This window comes from Anas platyrhynchos, chromosome 21 (genome assembly GCF_047663525.1).
Source record: "Anas platyrhynchos isolate ZD024472 breed Pekin duck chromosome 21, IASCAAS_PekinDuck_T2T, whole genome shotgun sequence".
Taxonomy (NCBI): domain Eukaryota; kingdom Metazoa; phylum Chordata; class Aves; order Anseriformes; family Anatidae; genus Anas; species Anas platyrhynchos.
In genome coordinates this window covers 11,244,184-11,271,391 of record NC_092607.1, presented here as the reverse complement: position 1 = coordinate 11,271,391, position 27,208 = coordinate 11,244,184, and the positions used below count along the sequence as shown (strand labels likewise).

General features: G+C 39.7%; 1 long non-coding RNA gene across 5 annotated transcripts in view; it reads left to right on the top strand.

Annotated features, from left to right (window-relative positions):
• The first annotated feature begins 7,288 nt into the window (after positions 1-7,288).
• Positions 7,289-27,208, top strand: part of LOC101798355 (uncharacterized) — a 258,592-nt gene continuing 238,672 nt past the window's right edge. For 3 of the 5 annotated variants that reach the window (XR_011804399.1, XR_011804400.1, XR_011804398.1), the window contains exons 1-2: positions 7,289-7,364; positions 8,170-8,367. This is a non-coding gene — a long non-coding RNA (uncharacterized lncRNA). The remainder of the gene's footprint in view (positions 7,365-8,169; positions 8,368-27,208) is intronic. The other 2 variants (XR_011804402.1, XR_011804401.1) reach the window with 1 other exon arrangement.

The following is a 27,208-nucleotide window of genomic DNA, read 5'->3' as shown; positions in this document are numbered from 1 at the left end:
GCTGCACAGTGCCCATGCCCCCTCCCCGCTCTCCTCCCAGCCCCTGGTCCTTCAGTCCCGCAGGTGCCCCCCCTGCCCGGCAGCTGCGTGTTTCCCCCCCCAGCAAGCGGCAGGCCGGGGAGGGCAGCGGGTGCTGCGGCTTTGAATGCCTGGGCTCACCCAAAGAGGCACCTGAAGGTAACTTCCTCTGGCAGGTTTATTCCTTTCCCTGTTTTCTTTTTTATCTTTTATCTTTTTTTTTTTTTTTTAATTTATTAATTTTTTCTTCCCCTCTTCTCCCCCTCTTCCCCCCCCCCCCCCCCCCCCCCGGCTGCTGCTAACACCTTGAGGTTTTAAGAGGGAAAGAACGGATTCAGTTACATGCGTTCAATTATAATTTGTATAGGACTTCTGAAAAGTGGGCTTCACACTACTCCGTCACTTAACGCTGGAGTTTGTCATGGAACGGAGTTCTTTGATGCTTTTGTTGCTGTTCTGGCATTTGTATCCTTCTAATGAAACTATCGGGATTAATAGGAATCATTTGCATCCCGCTAAAATCAATGTGGCAGGTCAGGCTCTGTTACAAAGCACCAGCATGTGCCGCTCTGTTATAGCCGGTGTCACCAGCAATCCACAAGGCGCAGCCCCGCAGCTCAGGCAGGGAATGGGTTTTGATGGCAAGACCCCTAAGTGACCTTTGTATTTAGCAGCCTAATACGAGATTGTGTTTATGGAAGTGTCCACCTAGCTGATTTTGCTTAAATTATTTGATAGCCTTCCCTGTACAAACTCTAGCAATTTTTATAAGCAATTTTAAAGTATTTATTGGTGCAAGTAGATGCATAGTTTGAAAGATAAAATAGGATAACACTCCCATAAAATACTCATTTTTCCACTTTTGCCGAGCATAACTCACTCAGAAGTGAACAGCTCTGCTTGAAGCACTTAGAATTGCTCAGCCCTCTGATACCCGTGTGCAGCGTGTGTAAAACCCGGCCAGGCACACCTGGGGCTCTGCTCTGCCATCACTTCGGGCAGGTGTTGACATGGGGCAAAAGCAGCACCCGCAGCACCGGGGCAGTTGTCCTGGCATGGGGAGGAGAGGAGGTGACCAACCCCCTGACTGACCCTAAGCACCGTGCTGGGCCTGGGTCGGGCAGTTCAGGGGCAAGGTGGCAATCGAGGATTTTCTTCCTACATCTCACCCTGCCTCGGGTTGTGGTCCTGCAGGTCCTGCACCCTTCCCCTTCTGTGCCTTGGTTCCCAAGTCAGAAACACAGAGATGCTTCTTGTTGGTGTTATATTCCTTCTCCTCCCTGATTGCACGGAACAACACTGTACCTCTGCTTAGGCTAATTTGTTTATTATGAGGAATTGTGTTTTAAAAGCCCCTTTAACACAGTGACATTTTTATTACCAGTCCTGCCAAGTCGTGCACATGGCTCAGTGTGTCAGGACACCAGCAGGCATTGGAGCAGGGGCAGAGACAGAATCCCCTCCAATCTTAACCTCTCCATCTGGGATCTGCTACTTTTGCACAAGTTGAAAAGATCCATGCTCTAGATGTACGTGAAGCAGTGATTCAGTGCAGCCTGGGATCAGCGAGTAGCGGCTATTGTTCTCCAGAGCCATGGCTTACATCCAAATGCTACACACTGGGTATGGTATTTGTATCAGTGGCGTTTTCAGTCTCAACATGCAAGATGAGAAAGTCACTGTTTTAAATGGTTACTCCTTTGGGAAGGGGAAATTGAGAAGATGGACTTCTGAGTAGAGCACTAGTGAGATGGCACCCTATCCTCGGTGATAAATGGGAGCATTAACAAGGCTTGGTCGAGAGGAACCCTACAGATTTATGGCTTCCTGTCTCCACCAGCAGATGCCATTATGGCTGACAGAACAGAATGCCTTTCAAGAGGGAACTGGGGTGGGATTATGAAGAAGGGGGAAAAAAGCAAGCAGACTCGGGTGTCCATTTTTATCCACTGGTCAGAATTCGCTGATAGCTTTGAATAGAGCTGAAACTATACAGCAATTGTGTGCTCTCTCCTCCTGTTATTTATAACTAAGTTGGTGAAGGTCATTTAGCATCTCTTTAGCACAGGAAGAACCCATAATATTTACTGAAAGCATTTTTGCACACTTGAAAATTAGAGATAATAAAATGAACAGATAGCACTGGAGGCTTCCTTGGCTTATCCAATGGAATAATCTTGATGGGTGCTTAATGTTTACTTTGGAAATGTAGCAAATGATTCTGAAGCTATATTGAATTTTATCTATTTTTATTACATTGCAGAATAATATTTCTCTTTCCTGACAAAATGTTATGACCAGTAATAGCAATGGCAGTTATGCATGTTCAAAAAAGAGTAATCAAATCTCATGCTTCAGGGCATGAGCTGAATTCCCCACTGGGTTCAGGACAGAATTCGCTCCCCCCACATACAGCAATATACAATCAACTAGATATGTTCTTAGAGGTTTTCCAATTTCTTGGTTAGGTGCAGATTACATGGAACAACAGTGTGATCTGGGATAGGGAAAATCATCTATTGCTATGGCTTCAGGGTATTTTTGGTCTGATTTTTCAAAATAATGCATGTGATTTGCCGTGCATTACAGTAAAGTTTACAGACATTTTCACTCTCAATAAAGGGTCAAATGCGGTGCATGTACTTGATTTCAGTAACTGTGAGTAGTGACGTAGATACCATAGCGAGTAGTCACAACGAACTCAGATGTTTACTTGAAGTCTCTCATCTTACTTTGTGTTCTTTGTCTGTCCTTTGGTGGCTGCAATGCTGCTAATTAAATCTGTTGTTGTATTTTATTTTATTTTATTTTATTTTATTTTATTTTATTTTATTTTATTTTATTTTATTTATTTATTTATTTATTTTCTGGACTTCATCTATATGGAGATACATAGCTTACCTTAAACGAAATTCATCGTGGAGTTGATAAACTCTTTCAAGCTTTGCTTACCACTCTTAAGAAACAAACAAACAAACAAAAAAAAAAGTGAAAATATCGACAAATTCAGATGCAGATCCAACAACTCCTCTGGGCATTCTATTTTAGTGGGCTTACCATTATAAATTTTTCCAACTGTTGAATGCCTTTTGGAACCATATTTGTTCCTTTGTATGGTGCTCTCACACGAAATGGAGAACAGTTTATTTCCTTTCTCTTTGCAGCAATTTTTATTACATTTGAAGACTTATTACAACTACTCACCAAGTAACCCCAATTTCTTCAATCATTTATTGTAGGCCGTGTTTTCTGGACCTGGCATTATTTTCATTGTTCTGTGGCTGGACAACATATGTTTCGAAGCACAGTGCCAAAAACTGGATGCTTTATTGTGTTTGAAATCTTCCCAGCACCAAGTGGGATTACTTCACATGTCTAACATATGACACTCCTGTTTATATGTCCCAGTTTGACATATGCCCTTTTTGCAACAGCATGACACTGTTGACTCATGTACTGCTTCTGATTCACTGTAACCCCAGATGCTTTCTTGCAGAACTGCTTTGTAATCAGTTGTCCCCATCCTATATTTGAACAGCTGATTATGCATCAGTGACAACTTTGCACTGATTCATCTTGAATTGCATCCTATTTTTTCAGACTATTTCTGCAATTTGTCAAGATCATTCTGTATTACAATGCTGTCTTCAAAGGCTGTTGCCATTCCCTCTAGCTTGGTACCATCTGCAGATATCATGCAAAATATTCTCTGTTCCACCTCATAAAACAATAATAAAAGTATGGAACATTGCTGGGCCAAGGAGCCACTCCAGACGTTATTCCAGCCCGACAGTGGGCCACTAAGGTATGGTTTTGGAGGATGGTTTTCTGACCTCTTCCAGCCCCCTGCAGTAGTGGCATCTGGAGGATATCCCCTAGCTCACTTATAAGACTGTTACATGAGCCAGTGGCAAAAACTCACGCAAGTGAAGATATATGGCTTCTATATCCACAAGGTCTGTCATGCTGTTGTGGAATGAGGTTAGGTAGATTCAATATAATGTAACCCGAATAAATCCATGTTGTCTGCTGTTCATCTCCAAGAACCTTGTTCTAGGCTTATTTTGTTGCAGTACATTTACATGAACAGAAGGTAAGATGACCCAATGGTCCCTTCCTGCCCTTCCATCCTAAGATAGGTGCTATGCAAGGGCTGCTCTGAGTCTTCTGGACACCACTGGTCCACCACAGGTCTTCAAGGAAGATCACTGGTAGCTCTGAAATTGTTGTAAGATGAGTTTAATGGTCTGGCCTTATCTATGTGCTTTCTAAGTGCTCTTGAAACTCTTCTTCCTGCTGTAGTCAGGGCTCCCACTCTTCTGACACTGGTCTTGATTATTTTTGCAATCTGATCACAGCTGATTCATGTAGTGAAGATGAAAGCAAAAAAGGCTTTCTTAGGGTGATCTGTCAAAAGCTTTCTCTCTTTGCTGAGTGACAGATGTAATCTTTCCTAGGCCTTTTTCCTATGTAGAGAAGGCACTTACCAAACACTTTCTTATTTTTATGTTCCTTTCTAGTTGCATCTCATTTTGTGACTTTCTCTTTATAATTTTTTCCTTTGTGTTCTCGGTCACTATAAGGAACTGTCTCCTGCATGTTTTTACGTTAAGACAAATACTCATTTGTTTATAGAATTGTGTCTTTGATTTCAGAAATATTCCTTGTCATGCTATACAACAGTCTTTTTCCCTGCAAAGGGGCAGAACAGCAGCACTGGGGAAAAATCCATTTTCCCCTTTTCAGGCATTTCTCTGCACACAGCTCAGTTACTCCAGCTTGGTGGAGTGGTAGGGAAGGTTAAATTTCACTTCCTGGGATGAAATCCTGATATTGCTAATAACTTATACTTTGAGTAACAGCAGGCAGCATTTCCAGAGCCCCTTGCCTTCTAATCTTCAGCTAAAGGATTCACCTTTTGGCTGCAAAAAAAGGCATTTGAGTTTGAACTCCCATCTAACTGCAAAATGAATCCTTTGTGGCCAAGTAACGAGAATTTAAAACAGCGCGATGGTTTGCACAGTGCTGGCTGCAGCTACCTTCTTCAGCCACATCTGTGGTTCATCTTCCATCACAATGTCATCAGCTAAAATATCACATAAGATCTCATTCAGAACTATACATAAGGCTCACCATGCATTTTTTAACTATGACATCCTATTTCCAGAATTTATAATTCAGTCTTGCAAACCTACTGCAGACTGAAACAGCCTGGAAGCTCTCATTTTAGGAACTGAATTTTCCTTCTTTAAGTCACAACAAATCTCCAGATTAAAAAAAAAAAAAAAAAGCAGTAAACACACCATTTTTTTTTTTCTGAAATAAGAAGCACAGCAACACTAACACCATTTCCCAATCAAAACAGAAAAAAACAGCTAATTGAATAAGATTTTGATCTAAATGTTTTTCATACTGCAATCCAGAAACCTCCCGTTTTCTTCAGTGGATTTTGAATGAAGTCCATAATCAGCAGGCATGTTGGACTACTACCGCACTTATTTTCTTTTCTAGAAAAATGCCAATATCTTTAGATTTTAAAAAATAAAAAATAAAAATAAAAATCAGATAGAACTGGACGGCAAATGGACTCTAATTTAAGAAGAGCTTTTGGATGAAGACATAATGGAAAAAAAAAAAAAAAAAAAAAAAAAAAAAAACACACACACACGAAAACTGGCATTTTTGAAGGTGAAAGCAGAATTGGAAGAAGGCAGTGTTCTCCCAAAACATTTTTCCTTGAATATCATATTTTGTTGAAAAATATGTTTTAATATATATATTTTTTTTAAATCAATGAATGATAAAATTATAAAACTGATGATTTACAGAACATTAGCAATGCTGAATACTTCACTGGTCTTTCTAGAGCAACCTGCCTGGGAAACGGCTGTGAGGATCACACAAGGATGGCAGTTGGACCTTTGGTCTAAAGAATTCTGTGTCCGTACAAAATTCACACTTAGAAAGGCCCTGTCTGCAAGTTGCTAGGAGTTAGGAGGTTGTGAGGTTCACCTTTGAGAAGGGGACCGACAAGAAGGAAGAAGCAGGTTTCTTTTGGACAGTAGAACATCTTTACTCTTGAATGAGTAAGGGAATTTAACTAACTCCTTTAACTAAGGGAATGGGAGAGGCCAGGCCACCTACAAAGACAGGTAAGTAAATACTGAGGGTTCTTTGATGCCATATTTCTGTCTTCCTTTCAAAGACTGAGCAGCCATCCAAATAAAGACAGTAGATAAACTGTGGCAAATACATTATAGAGTGGACAAAACCAGGTAAACATCTCCAGGAAACTTTGAATTGGGTTAGGAACTCCTTGCCTTGAGTAGAAGGCACGGTGAAGGCATAGATGTTTGGGACTAAAAATACTTTTTAAAATGGTTATAGCAGTGTCAATGTTACAAAATATGCAAATATCCCTATCTGCCTGGATAATTTAATTACAAAGCACCCAATCACCATGGTATTGGAATGAATGCTTTCCATTATGCCATAATGAATTGTTTGTGCAGTGTAAGCCTATTCTTTCTTTTATTGGTGTGCTTATTTATTAGTATTTATAGTTGGAGAGGAAAATTATGCTGGTAATTGAAATAATTGATGTATCTGATATTTTAGGGGCTAAAATGAGTCTGGTACCTTTTAAAGCATCTTGTGCTCTGTCTATGGTAAGTGTTGGGGAAAAGGTGATGTGCTAAATACTTTAAGAATCTGTAGTTCTCTACATTGCCCCTTGTAATAAACCATGTCACCCACTGAGCCATGCTGGGATTTCTTTTATAGTCAAGGAAAGATAAATGGACAAATACAGTTTACACATACCAAGCACATTTGTTTAATAAACAATACAGAGAAAGTTTAACTGAAATGCTAAAGCCAGCAAAAGGGATAAGATACTTGATATTATCATAATTGAAATTTAATTTTTATAAAGCAACCCCCTTAATAACATAAAGAACAAAGTTTTCATACAGCAAATAGCAATAACTCCATGTGAAAGCTATAGATAGGAAAAAATAGAAATAGCAGTTTTCTTTCTACAGAAGAACTTTATATATATATATTTATATACATGTGTATATATATAATTCTGAATGTCAGTGAAAAATATTTGTACTCTAAGCCCAGAAGCCTGGGTTTGCATTTCTGGATGCACCAGGTCCTCTGCAGGTGCTTACAATAGAGGCCACAAGCTGCCCTAACAAGCAGCAGCTGCTGGGGAGCAGGAGATTATTTAGGTGGGCTTCCAGGGGCATCCTGTAACTGTAGGGTTGAGCTTGTGGGGGCTCTGCTTGGGGTTGTTTGCTGCCTTTGGATGGGGCTCCTGTCCTGGCTCTCTCTGTCAGGTAAGCAGTTGTTGGAAAGAATTTCTTGTGTTTGCTGTGGGGTCTGGTGAAAGCACAGGCTGTGAAAGAGTCTCTGAAGGAAACTCTTTCTTTCCTTCTGTGCTTGGAGGGAGCAACTTGCATACTGAGGTGCCCAACTGGTGTTACTTACCCCACAGATAAGAATGCTCCTACTTACTGGTTGGCCTGCAACCAGCATGCAAACTTCTTTAGGTTAACCGGGGTGGAGTTTTATCAGTGAACTGTATACAGTTTAAAAATTGAAGATAGAAAGGAAAGAATATTCTGTATAAATGACTGAGAGTCACAGCAGGAACAGATCAGGAATGTTAAAGTCATGTGGAAGTCTGAAGTGTCAAGAATAAAAACTTTGAGACAATGTAGGTAGCATCCTTCCAAATGGGAATTTTAGGGCAACAGAAGAGGGAGGTTACTTAGAAGCTAGAAAGACTTAATGCTTACTGGGGGTAACTGGCTTTCTATTAAAAGTGTCAAAAATGCAAGAGTGCAAATATACTTTGAGAACTAGATCTTGGGAGAGTTTGCAAGCTAACAGTGGAGAGGAATAGTATGGCATTCATGCTTACCCATGTAAAGTGCTGGGTGGCGATCCTCCCCTAATTAAAACAAAAAAAAAGTCACAAAATTTTTTAATTATCATCAGTGGTCAGAATTGCTTTTTCTTTGTTCCTACAATAGCAAACTATCTGAAACCATCTGTGTTACTAGTGGCAAAATTCCTTGCATCCTCATGTGCTGCCTTGCATTCTCTTCAGAAGAGATTGAGTTCTTCTAAATCTTACAGATCTCACTTAGGTACCAGTCCACCCTTGGATTATGGGAACTGGTGAGGCCAAGCATTGGGAAGACACCTTGTCCCTCCTCAGCTTTGCTTCACCACGTGGTGCCAGATAGGAAGCCTGTTTAGCGATGTCACTTGTTCCTGCCTTCCCTGGGTGAGGGTGCTCTGTGTGCAAATGGACAAACACTTCCATTTGCAAAGGTATGGCTCCGTTTCTTAAAAATAAAAAGTCTGAGGCCATTCAGTTGGACTCTCTAAGAGTCCTCCACAAAAGACAGTATACTTAATGGATGAATGGAAATCCAGTTTTGTGGAACAATGTTACAAAATGAGGGTATCAAGCCATTTTCATGGAAATTGAATGACACTTTTATGGGCCTTTCTCTACTTCTGCTTTTAATATAAACTGTATAGTAAATACAGGTGAAAGAAAAAAAAACAACACCTGTCAAAATATAGCTCTGTTTGGTTACCTCTGTCCATGGGACAATTTTAGTAACCTGTCAATCAATGGGCTGCTAAATAGCCTCTCCAAAGCACAATCTGCTATTTCAGACGACATCAGTGTGTCAATCATTTATTGAATCAAAGCCAAATTTGAAGCAAAGCAAGCCCAGTTTGTCAATCACTTTTCAGTATTCTTTCCACTAACCACCTGACAGCTTTTAACTTTTCACTTTTATATTCCATGCAGCTAGTTAAGATTCTTTCATTTTTAATTGGGCTTCTTTTATGATTGGTAGCTAAGCAACTAATATGTTGTTTTATATGGTAATAATGGGCCCAAACTTGAGAGCTTTCTTGACCATTCCTATTTGTTGTTAGGAAATTATTTTCCTTCAAGTTGCTAAATAGCAGATGTAGCAGAAACAGTTATTTAATTATGGGTTGTCCTGTTGTTTCTATCTATAAACACTTTTGGCACTGTTTAAAAATAAACACTGCATGCGCTGGCAAATATATACTGAGTGATTTTAACTCCTGATAGAGTCCTTTGGAATTTCACTGCTCATTTGCAGGGAAAACTGGGTGCAAAAATTAAAGGATTGCCAAAAAATCAGTTTGGAAAAGTACTAATAAAGGACAGAGCTCAAAATCTCTGTTCCAGAGTCACACTAGGCTTAAATCCAACCTGATCAGTTTTCAGCCTTAATTTAGGTACAATTAAATTTCTAAGGCCAAATACAGAGGTCTGAACCACCATCTCTCAGAACAAGCCAGAAGCTCTTCCTGAACAAGCTCAGCTGGGTGTCTAGTCCAAAACTATGTCTTGAGTAAATTAAGGTTTTCTGTACTGAAAGCATAAAACCTTTGGGTCAGAACTGTGTCCCCCAAAGGTGATCACAGATCCTGGTGTGGTTTCAGTCCTATTTTCTCATCTTGTGCAAGGAGAATGTTGCTTTCACAAGAGTAAAATGGTTGTACAGCTCTTGTCTTTCTATTTCCAAAGACTGTGTCAACAGTACAGCCAATGTGTTGTTTTCAGACAAAGATTTATCTTTCTGTCCTTTCCCTGAAAGAAAGTTTGGAAAAAGGAACTATTTCTGCTTTACAGAAAATTCTATTTTGGGTTCAAAAGTTTTTTTTTTTCATTGAATTCTTTTGCATATCTGTTTGATGGGCTTCTGGCTGTCTTTTGACAGACTGCTGTCATCTGGTTTGATCCAAAACTGTGAAACTCCAGATGTGCCCGAGAACTTGGGAGAACATGGGTATAGTTCTGCAAAAAGCTGCAGTGGGTTTAGAGGCAATCTGATACTAAATGTACTTTTGAGTCCTATTTGCATTTTATGTTTTTATTTTTATTCATCACAAACTCTGTATAAGGGGGAATGACAGTAGAGAAGCAAGTAATAGTTTCATACTACTTTGGTGGAATACTAAAGCATTACAGAAATGGAGTTCAGTTAAGCTGTAGGTGCCTTCCCACTGATAACCACTGGGAAATATGGTGGTGCCATGACAGTGTCCTTTTGGAGGAAGACTGTTGGAGTTGATTAATTAATGAAGAATAGCAAAAGATAAAAAGTAGAACATCCTTTGAATTTTGAAAACAGCAACTAGTAGCTCACAAATGAGTTCTTCGGGAAGTGAAAAACTATAGTTCTTGGTTTTGTTTTTGTTTGTTTGTTTTTCCTGATGGATTTCTGATACTTTAATGTTGAAATCAGTTGAGTTAAATCAGAAATTTCTGAGATCAAGGCTAGATGTCTACTGTTCAATGACATTATGACAAATAAGTTGTAAGATTGCCTGACTGTGTTATGGACAGATTTGTACTATTTATATAGCTAGATATTAACAAAAGTTTAAAAAAGGTTTTTGATCCCAGGCTGCTTCCATAGTTTGGCACAGATTGTTAATCTTGGCTCAAAGGGTGTTCAGGCCTGGCTGAACATGATGCTTAGCTCTTGTAGTTCAGGCATCTGAGCAGAGGGGAAACCCACACAGCACCCACCTACACAGCACCTGGTCTGTGAATCGGCATAAGACTCTCAATGGAGAAAATTAAGATGCACAAGATCGTAATTATTATATCAATAAGAGCAGGACAGGGTCAGGAAAGTCAGAAGTGCTTTTAGAGGGCTTTTTCCAAAAAGCTCCAGTTTAGCCATCCACATAAAAATACTAAGGAAGAAATGTCCTTCTGCCTGCAACACATCACTACTCCTATCCTATAGACCTTGTGTTGCGGACCCTTTGGACCAGAAGAGATGATAGTCTTTTGAGTGCACTGAAACATGTAAATTACACAGTGGTGTTCTTGTTACATGAAATGTGTTGGTCAAGGACAACCCCAAAACACCTACTTGGTTGGAATTCCCAGCTGGGAAGAAAGGCTGGAGTGTGGTCTCTGTTGATGTGGTTGGCTCAGCCTTCAATGCATCCACTGGAAGACAGTGACTTGTCTTACAGTGCCACTGATTGCAGAGGATGCACATGGACTTAAGGGGTTTATAGACACATTCACCACAGGCTACCACACAAATATGGGGATTGAGTCTGTTCTCTTGCTTAGTGGCAGTTCTCCGAATAATTACACATCCATGTTAACTGCAGCTGGAGAAAGGAAGAACAAGAGCTTTCCTTGCTCCTTAAGGTTACCTAATGCAATGCCCATGTTCCTAATCACATAATGCAATTGGTATTCTGTAGTGGTGAAGCACCAGTACTTGGGGTGACCCTCTGTTTCTCTTTGCCTTATGCTAGGAATAGTTCTGGTGGTTTGTGGCAGGGTAGCACTTGTTTTTGAGTGAACTGTGCTGTCGTCTTCATTTAAAATGTTTGTATTCACCATTACCTACTTAGCAACCCTGGGTTTCCACTTCTGTGCCAAAAGGTTCATCAGTATCAAGTGCTGCTTTTTTTCCCTCTATCATGGGAGCAGCAGAGGAGTTAAAGCAAAAATGATGAATACCTTTCCTAACTGGAAATGGAGGGAGAATTTGCTAAAACAATGCAATTACCTATGCTGGAATTTTTCCAAGATGCTAGGATGATCTCGTTAAAACAGGTACTCTTCCAACAAGCAAAATTGTATCTTTAGCCACTCTGAGTGCTTGGGTTCTTTGCGTTTACATCTATGCCTCAAATGCCTTCTAACCAGGAGCAACATGCAGCCTACTAAATCATCAGTAACCTTACCCGTGTTGCCCTGGTGTTACTTGGAGTCCAGTCTGACAAATTCTTACTAACCTGCTGCATGGCTTACAGCAGTCAAAGCATTTCCTGGAACACAGAAGAGAGACTGTGGTTACAAACCACTTTTATAATCTAGAATTTATATGCTGAACACTAACTGGTGTCATTTAGAAGTACTAACTGCTAAAACTGCTATGGTTTTCAAAGCAGGAAAGCAGAGCTTAAAATTTGCTCTCAGACATGGAGAAAGGTAAAGTGAGGCTTTTCTTGTTTGCATGTGGAATGGTAGCATTCAAGGTGGGCTTTGTTCAGAGCAATACTTGTTGCTTAAAACTTGAACCTGAGACAAAACAGAATACTATATGCAAACAAATGCATGTAAATGCATGCTATGCTAATTGCCATGTAAGGAATTTATAATTGTGGAAAATCACTTTTAAATAACAATAAAAATAGTATTTCTTAATTTCAAAATAACAAAAATTGAGGTTGCTTAATTTGAAAACCTGGCTATTATTTATCTGATACATCAGACTCAGCTGTGGTTTTCTTATAAATCCTAAAAGATGTGCATGATTTCATACACCTACAGAAATTCATTTTTTTAGTAATGACTTTCTGATTAATTACATATGTTCTATACTCACAAAGTTGAAGAGTATTTGAGTGCCTGAAATTATGAGCACTTCAGCAAACCGGTGAAGATATCTGCAATGTAAACTTTACACATACATGGTCTGACCTGCCAATGACCTTAATCTTGTTCTAGCAGGGGAACACAATATGTAACGCAGTCAGAATTACTTGTGTTTTGTGTTTTTTTTTTTTTTTTCTGATCCCCTTTTAAGTTTGTACTAAGAATATTCACATCAGTATAGATGTTATGGACTCAGATCACCAGAGGTTATAAATTAAAATCAATTGACCCCAGAAGAAAGTGTGTCTTTGAACAGGTAACACTCAAGCAACCCAAATTATGTATGGCATCCTGTACCCCAGGGCTTTTATAACACAAGGGAACACATGGGCTATGGTAGCATTAGGACTTCGATCTAGTTGAGATGATTAGAGGGTTTTAAAGCATGCGCAGATGTATCATCCTGAAAATATTTTATTAGCTCAAGCTTCAGTTTCTCCAGGAATAAATATTAATGTAATGTCTTCAGGACTCTTCAAACTTTTTGCTATCTTTTAGAGATTTCATTTTTTTGGCGATAGAGCATCGTTATATCAGTTTCACATAAACCTAAAACATTGAGCAATTTATTGAACCTTGTAGTTCTTAAAGAACAAACCATACATCCTTTTGTTCCATTCAGCATTAGAACCAATTCTAAAACTAGTGGGAGAAGATAAAGTAAATCATGTGCCATTCTTTGCAATCACTTAACTTTAGGAAAAGTCAGGTATTTTATTGACAATATGGAAGCTATACTGGGGGAGCTGGTATGCCCAAGAGGACATAGATGACTTCTATTTTCATTAGTGCTTAACATCCATGCTGTTTCATACCTTGATGTTCTTGATAGCTATGGAACTGTTCTTCGTAGTACCAGAAGTGGCTTAATAAAAAGTATCTACAACTCTGACCTAATTCACTTGGCAAAGTATGGTTTCTTAAGACACAGACAAATTGGAATCATGCATTTATGTCTATTCCTTTCTATATCTTGCAGATTGAAATATCATAACAAATGAAGTATCAAATACGCTACTGTAGTCAGTCTTGGAGACCCTGAGGCTATCCTTTTTAGTTTTACTTAGTTGGGTAAAGTTTACTTCACCTTGGGGTGTTTTAGTTATGCTTTGTGAGGGTATTTATTTGCCAGTACATGTCCCTTCAAAATGTTTCTACTGGTGGTTTTTAGAATAAACAATATAGTTCCACTATCTATGAAAGAAGCATTATGTACGATACAGGTAAACACATTTAATGTCCTACTGAATAAATTCTGAGATGCAGAAAGTCAGCCACATTTTGCTCTCACTGAATAACTCAAGTTCAGTGTTATGCTAACTTCAAGGAGAGGAATTCTGTGTCCTGTAGTGTGATCCACTGGCTTACAGCTCACTGCTGAAGGATGCAGAGCAGCTCCAGTAGTGGCCCTTGCAGGTCATTGAGTCATGAAGACTTCCAGTGCTCTCATGCTGTAGAGGTAGGTAAGTGTCCTCACTTTATGCTGCCTCATCTGTATTCTGGTTCTAGCCAACTGAAAATGTAAAGGGTATGGTTTATAACTTCACTTGTGGTATAGGTAGCCCATGCATGGAGAAGACTTGGCCCCTGAAAAATGGTTATCAGCCATCAGATAATGTGGAGCTGATTATGGAAGATGCCTTGTGATGAGTACAAGTTGAAGAGGTCCTGGGGTTCCTCTGATGTGCACAGCAGCACATGCACCCTGTGCTGGGTGGGGTCAACAGTGACAGAGTTTATTCGTTCTGGGGCTGTTCTGCAAATATTGCAGGGACATTCCCCTGAAAGCAGAACAGGACACTTCTACCCTCCAGGTACCATGTCAAAAATCTGTCCTGGTACATTATCACTCCTGCCTACTGCATTCAGCGGCATCCCTACTTGTACATCGGTACATACCTGATGCACACAGACCCTATTCCTCCACCAAAGAAATGATAAACCCACATAATTTCTTCATGATATCACCCAAGGTCACTTTTTGGAAAAATGAGTGAGGGAAGTAGTGAGGAAACTTGTGAAGGAAAATGGTGCTTGATTCAAGACAGGTGCTGCTAGTATATTGTGTTGAAGCCACCACTGATGTCTGATTTTGTTACAGTTTTCAGAGTTGCGAAGGATCGGATATCATGCAGTCTGGTGTTTAAATGATAACCAAATATTGCTCTTCACGCAATCACATGCACTGTCAACTTTGGTCAGATGCTGATTCTCCCCATTTCCCCCAACTCATTGCACAAATATCTTGAAAAATTAACTTTTGAAAACAAAACCGAATACTTCATAGAAACTCCCTTAATCACTCCTATGGGCGAATTTCATCGACTTGGAATTTAAGAGCTAATTCTGCTTCTTAAGTTATATTCTCTTCAATTCTCATTGGCAGCTAATGCAATAAGAGAACACTAAGGAAATAATTAAATGCTGTGCAATTAGGGCTACAGCACATCAGGATACAAATAAATACAAGCCAATACATCCTTTCATAGATTTAGCTTGTCTTTATTTTGTAGCCTTTGATCTGTGCCTACCGCAAACTAAAACCTTTCAGAGCATGTTTGTCTGAACCTAAGGCTGTATGTAACTCACTCACACTGAGGTATGGCACGTGTCGGGTCAAAAGCTGCAGGGATAAGCTGATAGCAAGCATGTGAAACAGTGGCCAGAGCAGAAGAAGTAAGACCCAGTTCTGTACTTTCATTATACTTATTCATTGCAGGTGCCTTTGAGTTTCACATGGGTGACAAATTTATCCTGAATTCCTGCAACAGATTAGGGTTTTTAAAAAAGCAAAATAGGAAAGAAATGTTCAGATCAAATATTGAAAAAATATATATATTTCTCTAAAACCGAGTTGTGACTCATAGGTTGATTTCTGCCTATTCCATATTCCAGAGTGTTCTGTGGCCTGCTGGACATTTATTTGGAAGGACCCTTTGAAAACGGGGAACAGCAGCACTTACCATGATATTATTAGGTTAATTCCAGCCAGGCTAGCTTTCATGAGAGGTCCTGACGTTGAACAAACCTGTTTCCTTCACTAGGATGTGTCAGTTAGAAACACCAACTGCAAGGATTTCTTATGTTCTCACGAAAAAGGAAGGAAACAGCTGGTAAATGTTTCACAGATGGTAAAGCTCTTGGCATCTCTCAGGAGAGGGCCACCCATACAGATGGCTCATTATTTTAACATTTGGATTTTCATCTTATTAAAACATCTTTTTTTTTCTGGTTTTATTTAGCATCATAAATTCTCTTACACTTTAGTTAACAACTCAGTGATTTGGGGGAAGTGTCTGCTATAAGGAACATCATTTGGCTAAAATGTATCTGCATCATTATTCTCAGCTCTGATGTGCAGTGAGTGGACTTGAACCTGATTAAAAATACCAAATGCAAGCAAATGCTTAGAAATATGACTTTATCAAGCAAAGGTCAGCTAAGCCTGTATAGAAGCTGAATTATTCAGCAAATGAAGAAATGCACTGAGTGAAACAAGCAAACATTTCTATCTTGGGCATTACATCAATTAATGCTACGATGCTTTCTGCATGCACTGTAATAGGCACTGCATGTGTTGTTAGTAAATGTTTTGTGTTTAGTGTGTTTATAGTATCACTATAAATGCAAAATACTACTTTTAAAATGATCTGGTCAACAACCCAGATGATATTCAGGTTTTCAGAAATGTTTATAAAATGATGCATTTGCAAAGGCAGTCCCACCTTGCATTTATGATGGCATGTGCAATCATAAACATGCAAATAGATAGTATGTTTAGCATATGTCATACATAAATCCCAGCTCTCCACACAGTTTAGTAAATATCATTAGTCCCATTTGGCTTATGGCAGGGGAAGGGGATGGAAACAATGCCAAAAGGTGACAGAACTAGCCCTATGTGACAGAGGAAATTGAGGCAGATGTAAATTGAGCTTGGATGTTCTGGCTTTTGACTTTAGTGCCTTATCTTGCTCTCTTGATACTAGCTGTTCTCTTCAGTAGCTGACACTTTGCACATGCATGGTTTGAAGAAGCTGAGGCAGAGATGTTTAGCACTTTTTGCAAAACAAACAAAGCAGAAGGTAGGGAATAGTGTAGAGGAAAAGAGGAAGGACAAAAATAATGTCCTGTGTATAATACTGAATATTTGGGCCCTGCGTTTCTCAGAGATTTTTAAGTTTCAGCATGACTTCTCTCCAAAACTACTAAAATATAGGTTTGTGCTGTAGATATGGATTAACAATAGCACAGATTGCCACATGGATCAATCTGAAGAGATAAAAAAGTAGCGATTGATGCATGTGCTGCAGCTGCCTTGTAAATCTCATTATGGTGCCAAGCAAGATATGTGCTGCCTTAAATACTCTGAATTCTCTAAGATTAGACTTGGTCTCTGCAATTGTTTTAATTAAAAATTAAATAACCAAGAGCAGGAAGAAAGAAACCTAAATATTTTTTTTCTCTGCATGTTTAAGTGCAGCTCCCTGTTGATTCCAGTAGGTTACATCAACAGCAAAGATTTGACCCAAAAGCTAACTACAAGTATTCCATTAATAAATACAGGGACAGATTTGCAGCATGTAAATCACTGGAGCTCCACTGATGCCAGTGTAGTTATGCTGATTTACATCAGCTGAAGAGTTGGCGTGTGGAATTCGCATTCCTTCTGACATCAAAGATGTGTCAGCAAATGGTAAACTTCATTTGTATTTTTCAGCCTTCTAATTTAAAAATAGCCAAATTGATTTATTATTAACCACTGGGTTCTTATGGCGAGACTTTGCATGCCACGTTTCAGCCAGACGCCACTCTTACAGCCAAGCTGTAAATCCTTCCAAAATGGGGATTTTAGCTGAAATGCTGAAAACTCTCTAATGCTTGTGGGTAGTGCTATGTCATATTTATAATAGATGGGCTAATCTAACCATATCCTAAAAAATGAAAAGCATGAGGGGCTGGATGGCTCAGAGGGTTGGCAGACTTGCCAACTTAAATTCAGTCATAGCCAGAAATGACAAAGTTGTTACCATTTTTGGAAACCTATGAGATGAGTTGTCGAGGTTCAATCAATTTGTTGTCTTTCTCTCCTTTGAGAGGTCAAAGAATAAGTGAGCCATGGAAAGCGTTGTTCTAGCTAGATGTTTGACTTCTGGTTTCCGTGCCACTGTGGCTGGTGCCTTTCAGAAATACTTCATTTACTGAGTGAAGGTGCCGTAAGGGGTGGGGAGGAATACTGAATAACTTGACATGCAACGTTCATCAAACCTGGAATGACTTCCATGATAAGGAGTTGGGAGCATTACCAGTATCCTTCCTGAGCTGCTTCAAGAATAGAGGACTCAATTTAGTTGCCTAAATATTGTAGGAAACTTATCAGATCTGCTCAGAACAATTGATCTTACTGGGATCATAGCAAACTTTGATTAGAAAGCACTTTAGAGATCATCTGGTACAACTCCTTGCTCAAAGGAGGAACTGGTTTTGAAGTTAGATCCAACTTTGAAGTCAGATCAGTTGGTTCAGGTTCTTGTCCAGGTGAGTTTTGAATATCTAAATGGATGGAGATTTAACAGCTTTTTTGAGCAATCTGTTTGCACTACAGTAATGACTGAGCTAGTGGATCAAGAAAGGGAAGATGCATTTAAGTGTGTTTTTGTTTGATTTTCTGTGGGCATAACTAGGAGCAGTAATGCTGTCAGTGAGTAATAAATTCAGGGAGGTCTCCACAAAAACTGCTAGTGCTGAAAATATCAGGGATAACAGGGCTTATGGAAACTGGGTGAAAATGGATGCTCAGATAAAGGGGGAGAGATGACAACTGAAAAAAGTGGTATAAAGTCTCATTAGGAAACTGGGGAGTCCTTTAAGGGTGTTTCGTCAGCAGAAGTAACTTCAGGTGGGTCTTGCAGTGACTTGGGTATCAACTGACTACAAGATACAAACCCAAAAAAGTAGGCTTTGTTAGTTCTTGTGTAAATCGCTAGTGTCTTTTAGTATTTAATTGCAGTATTTAGTTGAAGTGTTCATAAATAAAGAGGCACAATCTCTAGATGAGTTTAAAAGCTGTTTTTTTTTTTTTTTTTTACACTATTAATGTTTTTGAGATGCTGGTTTTAGGTGGACTGCACTCTGAAAAAGCACATGGTGGAAGCAGAAGTGATATAAAAGGTAAAATATCTAAAAGACTTAGAAGAGCTAGCACTTGCTACAGATGAATGCCATCATTTTCCAGTTCTTCCAAAATGAGAGCTTCTAATTATGCACAGTAACAGGTATTCTAATGAATTTCTGCTTGACCATAACACAAAAACAAGTAATGAAATGGAAAAATAGCTAAATGAACTATGCGATATGAAATGCACACTTCTTCTGGGGTTTGCTGCTACAAAGAGTCACTGAAATAATTTGGTAGGGGTTGTTACATATTTGCATGCAGGGTGAGTGCATCCAAACAGCAGAAGCTTTAAAACCAGTATGAGGTATATGGCCCTTCCTGCTCTATACGAGAGGCTAATCACTAATGAGAAGAACTGAGGAGAGGCTTGCACTGTACACGTACACAGTTGCACTGTCCTGTGAAGGTGGATTGTCATTGCTGCTAGCTAGCCTTGCAGTCCTTTTTCACATTTGTTATACCCTTCAGAGACCAGTCTTGATTTTGTGGGGGCTTAAAACCTATTAGCTTGCAACGGAGTGTGGATTGTATCTCCAAAGTAATGTGGGCATGGGGGCTTTCTTTTTGATCATTACAGGGTATGAGTGTTTTGTAATTCATCTAGTGCAAAAGAAGCTGTTTGGTGACAGGCATCAAGTCAAACTCCTGCAAGGGGCTGGCAGCAGAATACATTTGTCTATTTAACTGCACACAGAACATTTGTCAAGACAGATTCCGGTCCCCTCTCCTAAGCAGGGATTCTTGCTATCTTGTGTTCCAGATAGCCTAGTAGAGAGGAAGGCCAGTGCAGAAGCATGTGCCAAGCTGCTACCAGGACTCCAACCATGCCTTGGGTCCTAGCACCTGCCAGGTGAAAACCTTGCTGGCACATTCATGAAATGAAGGGTGGAAATACTTGTATCTGGTGGTAAGCCAGAACAGAACTGTCTTTCCCAAAACCCTCTAAAGAGATGCCTTTAAAGAGGTTGTCATACTCTTTAATGCATTTGCTAATGTGTTGCCACGTTTGATAGGAAAACAAGGGGGTAAAGAACTTCCTTAGGAAAGGATAGGAAGTGAAAGATGGTAGGAAACATAGTGGTGGTGAGACTGTTGGAGATGTATGCATGGTATGCAAAAGAATAAAAGTTCAGAAATTAAGCTTCAATTCCTATAACGGGGAGATTAGTTGTGTGTGGTCAACTTCTCATTGCATTTGGATGGGGGTAAAAAAAAGGTTTCTGTATTTGCTAGAGGCTTTGGAATGTGCTTTACTGCTCAAAAAGCAAAGGTATGGAAGGACATGTCTGAGGCTGATCCTCATAGTACTGTTTTCTTTTGGGCCCTCTCTGCTATTAAAATTGTGTCAATCTTCATGCTGGCCTCCCTATTTCAGCTTGGTGTCTCCCTTCCTGCTGTACATGTTAACCTTCTTCTCATTCCCCTCACTTTCTTCTCCTGTTGTCTTGGCTCTTGCCAATTCAGAAGTGTTAGTCTATCATTTCAAGTGCTTCAAGCTACCTCTAGGGCAATCTCCTCCTTTAGTGCTAGGTGACCTTTTCTGAAAGCCATCTTCACCTCTTCAGCATCCAACTTCAGAGGCTAAAGAGACAGGCAGGTTTGGCACATGATGGTCAGCTCTGGCAGAAGTCTGTTTTGGAAGAGGAGGAGGGAAAGATGGGATTGGGGGTGAGGTAGCTGAAAATGATAAACCTGTCATAAACCTCATCTGTGAAAACTGCAAAAAAAAAAAAAAAAAGTATTCTGAAGATGAGTAAGTCCCCACCCCCTTGAATTTGTACCTCTGTCCAACCTGGGTTTTACAGAATTTCTGCTTGCTATGTTGTCATGGCACAGATGCTTTGTACTGCTTTGTTCTTGTTTCAGCATTGAGAAATCTGTGCTATCTTAATTATTAACCTGTTATGCTTAAGTTTCATTACCTATATATTTTTTAATGTCTTCTATTGTGATGACAAATGAAAGTGGTAGTTCTGCCACTGCTGCAGTGCTTTAACTTCAGACTCTGTGCTCACTGTGTGCCAGTAGTAATGACTCCCATAAAAGTCCTTTGATTGTTCGCTGATGCAAATTGAGATCAGCAATAATGCACCATTCTCCATATAACAATTGTATACTGCTCAACGACTTTGGGCACCATATTGAAACATAAGTCAACATTAGGATAGGTTAATAAATACTCTGCCATAAATTTAAACACTTGCAGAAGGCATACATCCCTCTCTGCTTGGGGAACAAAATAAAGTGTTCAGAACATTTTTTTTCCAACCAAATAGCTTGGGTATAGCCTACTCCCCTCCACCCTTCCCCCTTTGTTTTTCAGGGGGAAGGGCCTTGCAGAGTGGGGTGGGATGTGGTGGTAGAGAGGGTATTTTGTTTTGTCCAAAACAAAAGCTAGCTGCTAGTACCATTTGTAAGTCATCCTCACCTGAGTCAGGGCTGATTTTTTGTGCCTGCTTGGTGATTAGAGTAATGCAGTTAAGCCTTTCCAGCCTATTTGCATGTCCACCAGCTAAAACAATGAGACTTCATTGAAAATAATGTTGCTAAAAATTTGCATCTCCTTTTTCAACTCTTAAGTACCTGATGAGGGGAGGGTGTTGGCAGAGACAACATGAGTAAGGAAACCAATAACAGTTTTATTCCCCGATTCTTGCATACTTCAGATCTATCTCTGAACACTGTGCCTCTGTATCCTGACCAAATTACACCACTTTACTATCCTAGCAGAGTGTTGGGAGAATTAATTCTGTAATGTTTGTGAAGTGCGAATGCAAAATAATAATTATCCTCTTACAGCCCCTTGTTTGTATATCCACTTCCGTGTGGAAATGCCCTCAAACTAAGTAAACATGCACAGATGAGCATTAAAACAAACCTGTTGGGAACAGGGACTCACAGCCCACCTCTGGCAATCACCGCTGTGCTTACCCTTACATGTTCAATACCCACCCAAGGCCGTTTGTCTGTGCTCGGGCTGGGGCAGGGGTTCCTAGCTTCTGTCTAGCGTTTTCTTTGTTTGCTCAGCTCTTTGTTTGCAGAGCTCCTGTGTGTTCAATAGAACTTAGCTATAGCCACAGCATCTTGGAGAAAAAAAAAAAAAAAAAGAAAAAAAACACTATTTCATCCTTTTTATGAATGCTCTAACTATAACTGTTGAAGCAAAACAATATAGACAGATAAACAAAGAAATGCAGGCAGTGTAAGCAAAAGCCTCTTCAGCAGGTCTCAAGTCAGCCAGTCTTCCTTTCTTTTGTATGTTTTAGCTAACAGCCCATTGAACTAACAATGAGGGAAAAAGGGGAACAAAGATTTAATGCTACTCGTCACTGCTCTTTTAAAGATATTAATGCTAGTATAAAAGGTCTGGTTTAAAGCAACTAAAAGAAGGATGTTCAGCTAAGACTGCTGGTTTCCTTAATGTCCCTTGGATTGTAGATGTGGAGTAGGGTACTCAAGGCAGTTAGTTCATCTGTGATCATAGCCTGTGTGACATTTCCTTGTTTTAAAGGGATTAAACTAGTTTAAATAATCCCATATTTTTGCTGGTATCATCTTCATACACTGTCCCTACCATGGTATGTCACTGTTGTATTTGTAGCTGCACAGTGAAGCTGACCTAGGAACCGATTTGGCTGAAAAATAACTTGACCAGAAGAATAAAAAAAAAAAAAAGGCTGCTTCCACTTTTCTACTTACCCTTGTCACCAGATCAGCAGAGAAGTTGATCTGGAAGCAGAATAAGCAGTTAATGGAGTAGTGCCACAACTGCCACCAGAAAATTTCTGGTCAAACTATAACCTCACAGAACAGTTTCAGGGCGGTCTCACTCCCAGTGAGATTTACAATGGAACAAAGGATAAAAAACTCATTTTCTGGTTCCCTTTTGCTACTTTAATCACTAGCTTATGTGCAATGACTTGCAAGAAGACAAGGTAAAATGAGGATTAGGGGAAAAATATGTATTAGTCTTTAAATATTAGTAATTGTTGCATGTTAGCAAAATATTTTAAATCATCTACTTGAATAAATAATGAAGGCTATAATTCTGCAAACCATTGCTCCATGACAATGTTTTGGAGTGTGAATAAGGGAGTGGAAAGTTGAACCTAGGGTCTAAACTACTAACAATATATGACTGCTAGAAGGACTAAATATTAATCTTGTTTTCCATTGAAGTTGGTGGGAGTAGTTAGGCCTTAGCTGAGCACCTCTGAAGGTCCCTGTGACATGGAGGGACATCAAGCATGAGTCTTTAACTACACATTGCCCTGTGGAAATCACTGTGTGAGTGGATCAAATGCATAATACCAGGCAAATAGCAGTCTGCTGTGACTGCCCAGCAAAAATATTCGATAACTGATATTTCTAAACATACGATTATCACCATATTTAGCTCATTGGAAGCCCTGGCCCATGAAGGTCAGTGTGAAAACACAGTGCTCTGTGCCTTTAGAGTATGACCTTGTACCAAGAGAAGAAATCCATATCGCATGCTGGCACCACGTAGAGAAGACGCAGTGTAGTCATACTACAGCATAAATGTCACCTAGTTCTTTGCCTTTACATTTTCTTGCTATTTAAGAACCTACCTCAGGATTTTTTGAAGTGATAAGTAGGTGATAAAATAATAAGCAGGGTTGGCTTTGGATGCTGTCTGGCACATGCAGAACAGTATTTTGTTAGCAAGCTCCTAAGCAGTGGTTATATTTGAGGGAGACAACTTAACTTCCAAAGTGTGCACAGACCTGACTCTGAGGGCTATGTGGCTGTAAATGGTGACAGCAGACACAGGGCTTATGCCTCAGAAATAAATATAATGCATGGGTGAAGTTCAAGATTCATTTGAGATGGGTTTCTGCGTAATAAAGACATGAGAAGAAAGAAGGAAGACCCCATTATCTTCCTGTCAGCAGCAGGCTTGTTCTTGGTGAAAATCCAAGTGTTCTGCATCACACCAGCAGCATGGCAGCGCCTTACACTGAGATTATCAAAGGATGATATTCCCCCTAAAATAGCATGTCCTTCCATTACACACAGCAAAGGGCAACTCTGAATTACTGCATTTGAGTAACTAATTAGTGTTTCTGTAGCATTTAATTTCTGCTCTGAATTATATTAGAAACTAGGGACTTGGGGAACTCAGTCCTTTAGGGTGTCTCTAAATATTCCTTTTCTGTGTCTTTATAGTTAAAGAATCCTTCCTACAAGTCAATCCTATTTCTGTTAACTGAACAATGGAAATGGTGTGCAAGGTCTGAGGCTGGAGATCTGGGCTCCTCTGGAGCTGGTAGCTTTGCAACGGGTCAAGGGGTACAAGAGAAACCTCTGGCAAATTGCTGACATGGGAGAACTCCTAGGGGCTGCCCATCTGGCTATGGAGCCCGTGTTTCAGCACCTGCCAGAACAAGGCACATGCTGGGGTTGAGACAGGAGAAAGAGAAGTAAATACAGTTGGCAAAACATCCAACACATCAGGAAGAGCAACTCCCGTGCTGTGCATGCTGTGCAAATGTTGGCACTGGCCTAGAAATCATAGAAGCATAACTGCTTCCCTGGAGAACTGATGTTTTGCTTCACCCTAAATTTGGCCCATTATTAATATCCCCTCTCTCCCTTGCAGAAATGATCCATTGCTTTATATGTCGCTTCTTATTTAGGGTAATGCTATTTGATGTGTCTGGGATGGGCCTGTAATTAGTATGGCTTCCTTTTTAAATCCTTGACCAGCTACATGGGAATGATTTAACTTCCTCTCCTCCCATCTGATTTATCTGTTTCTGAATAGAGAAAAGTTTCCTGAGAAGAGCACTATTTTCATGTGAAAATTTACCCAGAGTACAGCCTGGCGTGTAAGCATTTTCTACTGATGTAAAATCTGTTGGTAACAGAATCCAATCTGAATCCAAAAGTATTCTTGGCTAATCATTAATTCATCTGCTTGCAATTCATTCATCTTTATTTCACCATTTGCTTAATGAGGATAATAGGGAGCATCAAAATCTAAAGACTGATCATTTTTTAAAAGCAAGCATCAGATGATAATTAATTAATAATAGTGACAACAATAACCTTAATTTTCCAGGTATTCCCCCAAGAGAGTTGTATTTTAATTATAGTTGCCACAAGGACAAATTAAATATCCTGGATTCAAGCTTTGGTTCATGGTATTCACTTCACTGGAGTAAGGAGAAAGCTATCTTCATGTAAAAATAATTCCCCCAAAATTTTGGAAGCTCCTACAAATAGCAGAGATGAAGAGAAGATAAATACTGCTGATGATATTTGGTATGACATTGGTAATTCTCAGAGGGACTCCACAGTGTAGTGTGCCAGTGTAGATGTTCTTTGCTTTTATGAAGGTGACAGACTTGACCTGTCATGTACTAGTTACACCCTGGACAGACTAGAAATGTCACAAACTGCTAACAGTTACTACATAAGATATAAAAGCTTCTCTTTGGAAAGCCGTGGCACTTAGAAGGTGGGGGACAAAATACTTTCTACTCTAAGCATCTTTTACTTCCTCCTCCCATATGACAGTATACATACCAGAAATTTTCAGGGGCAGAAAAGCAATTTTAATGAACTTAAATTCCAGATTAAATAAGCCAATGGCAGTGACTTGATACAGCCTTTAGTTACTATTTCAAAGGCTTTGTGGGGTCTGAGACTGCGTGGGACTGAGAACTGGAGAGGAATTTCATAGACATAAAGAAGCTGCAGATACTAGGAAGGTGGGTGTTAATTCTGTAGTGATTTACACTGGTCAATATTTACTGTTTCAGTTGCTAGAATGCTGCTATGCACCAAGCTTCTCTAGCTTAAACTCAGGCTGATGTATAACTGAAAGCAGTTGGTTACTAGTTAAGGTAGTTAAATGTGTCCCACCCCAGATAAAGCTGTGTCTGCTAGAGATAAACACACCAGATGTGAGACATTGTTCCAGATTTGAACTCCTGCATATGGCTGATTTCTGCCCTTCAGAGCAATGTCCAGCTTGATGCACACACCCTTGTGTTGAGCTCCCAGCTCTGCTGTAGTCCCCCTTACATGTTGGATCCTGGTGCAGCTTGTGCTTCTACAGTAGCTAGAGGCAAATTTTGTTCTTGGAGTTAGTGGCGTACCATTTGGCTGCCGCTGTGGCTCTCCAGCCTTATGTTTTGCACTTGGCAGTGGAATAACCACCATGTACAACATTTGTTGCAGGATCTTCTGTCAAGACAAAAGTACTTGATAAAACATAGTACTATCAAACTTTGCATTGAATAAGTTTTTTTGTCCATTCCTACCTGTTTTTGTAGAATAATTTAAGGTTAATAGTGAAAATGAGACCAAAATAAATGGTTTCACATAGGGGAATCTGTCATCAAAACACTATTTCAGCAAACTAGGAAGTAAAACAAATGAGCATCCGTGGACAGTTTGAATTCAATCCTTAATTTCAGTTTGAAGAAAAATTTCAAAAAGCTTCTAGGTTGTTAATGCTTGGTTTTACTATTACTTTATATAGCTGTTTTTCTTCAGGGGGGAGTTCAGCTCTGAGCAAAACAAACACTGAATCTGGCTTGCCCATCCCCAATACCCAACTGTGTCGTAGTCTGTATCTGAAGTGCTTCTGTGATGCAGATGATTAATGCCTGAATTGTATGTTTTTTGTAGGCTGGTGTACAGTGTAAAATGTGACTGTGTTCAAACACAACTGTGAAGAACTGAATGAGTCAACTGACACAATGCTCTGCAGCGCCTGGCGGTTTGTGAACACTAGCTGATAGCTACCTTGGTTCTTTGTGTGTGTATTTGAGTATGATAACATTGTCTAGTGAAGATAAGCCATTAGACTCACTCTCAGAAAATTTTAGTCAGTCTGGTTTGATCTTAATGCCAACTATCCTTGGATCAGACCCTTCTGGGATTGACATTGGTGCAGTTCAATTTATTACAATGGGGCTGCGGTATTTAAAAGTATCACCTCCAGTCTTCAAAGTCAACAACTGCTGCACTGGAGGCAAGCATTGGTAATTCCTGTTTGAAATATTAGCTGGTTGTAGGGGTATGGATTTACTAAAACATAGCTTAAGTTTGCCCTCACATTTTTATACTTCCAGGGAGCTTTTCAATTGCTTATCATTTGATTCCATTTCTGCCAGATTGTTCAGCAAGCTCTAGCAATACACCAAATCTTCAGCAATAATTAATCTAGTTTATATCTCAAAGTAAAAGCTGCCATTTCAGACTAGCACCAGCCTGAAATCTATTGCTGCTGGACCCTCCCACCATGTCATTTCATAGTTGCAGGACTTCAACCTCCATCAAACTGTACTTTTTTTCTTTCAGACTAAGTTGTTCTAATGCAATTCTTACAGTTCCTTGCATGAATACAAAGTGAAGGAAGCTGTTTCTGGCTGTTATTTCTATGAAGAAAGTGCAACTGCCTCTATGGGGACATAAATGCCTTAAGCAAGTTGTAATGGACATATCAACATTAAAAAGGATTAAGGAAGGAAGATTAAGGTTAGGAGAGC